The sequence below is a fragment of the Cyprinodon variegatus genome, unplaced genomic scaffold (assembly GCF_000732505.1).
Source record: "Cyprinodon variegatus isolate N-32 unplaced genomic scaffold, C_variegatus-1.0 Scaffold2032, whole genome shotgun sequence".
NCBI classification, from domain to species: Eukaryota; Metazoa; Chordata; class Actinopteri; order Cyprinodontiformes; family Cyprinodontidae; genus Cyprinodon; species Cyprinodon variegatus.
Genome location: NW_015152485.1, coordinates 56030 through 57133, shown reverse-complemented (window position 1 = coordinate 57133; position 1104 = coordinate 56030).

Genomic DNA, 1104 nt, shown 5'->3' with positions numbered 1-1104 from the left:
AAAATCTGGCAAAAATGCTGGCATACGTTGGATAAGTTATGGGTACGTTTTGCATAAGTTATGAGCACAATGAAACACGCTGGCACATGTCGACATACGGCGAGTACGTCACCTATGACCTCGACCTATGCCAGCGTATGCTCCTATGTCGGCCATCAGTTCCAGGTCAGTTATCTGATCGTTGACAGTGTCAGTTACTCATCAGTCTAGCTTATCCTAAACCTCTGAGTAACTTGTGCATAACTTCTGCTTAAGACCCCCTGAAAGCCTCAAAAGCAAAATTTAAAGCGGGGTCTGAAATTGTGTCAAAAAACTAAAAATAAAATATTTTTTTGTCACTAATGGTCACTAAAATGTTTTTAAGCTCAACATTTCCAGTATTAAAATTTAAAACCTTTATTCACAAATATGCTCTGTTTTTGCCAAGTGGAGCCAGCCAATCCTGTTCGCGTATGCAAATTAGCCATGTGCTTTTCCGCAGTTAATAACACGGAACAGATTGCGGGAAGACAGCAGGTCTTCACTCCTGTTTGCGGACCTCAACGGACCTCCTCTGGACAAATTGTACCCAGTTCCATTCGTCAGAAACTGGATTAAAGCAGGACGTGCGTGCAAGAAAGAGAGAGAGAGACAGACAGACAGTCTTTGTGCATGTGTGTGTTTTCATTCTCTTGCCCGCCATCTGCCTTTTTGCACTAGCATAAGTATTGCATATATTATATTATTGTACATTTTATATTTTATTGTGAAATTGAATGTTTAAATTTTAGTATTAGGAACTTATCTTATCTGTTGTGCCTGTGCACTTTATCTGTTTCACTGTTGGTGAATGAGAAACGAACGTCCTCTCCAGTCCTTGTATGTCTGGTGAATCTGAAGAATTTACATTAAAGCTGACTTTGACTTTGAAATGTTATAGGCCTCGGTGTTGCGCAACAATCGGGAGATGGGGACCCCCCCAAATATTGACAGGTATATCGCACACTGTGAGCGCTGAACGTGTTTCTAACTTCCAGCTACTGTATAATGGCGTATTGGCAGCGTTTTGGTATAAAGGGGGTTCACAGGAGGAAACCGTCAGTTCTCCTCCAGACTTCATCCCCA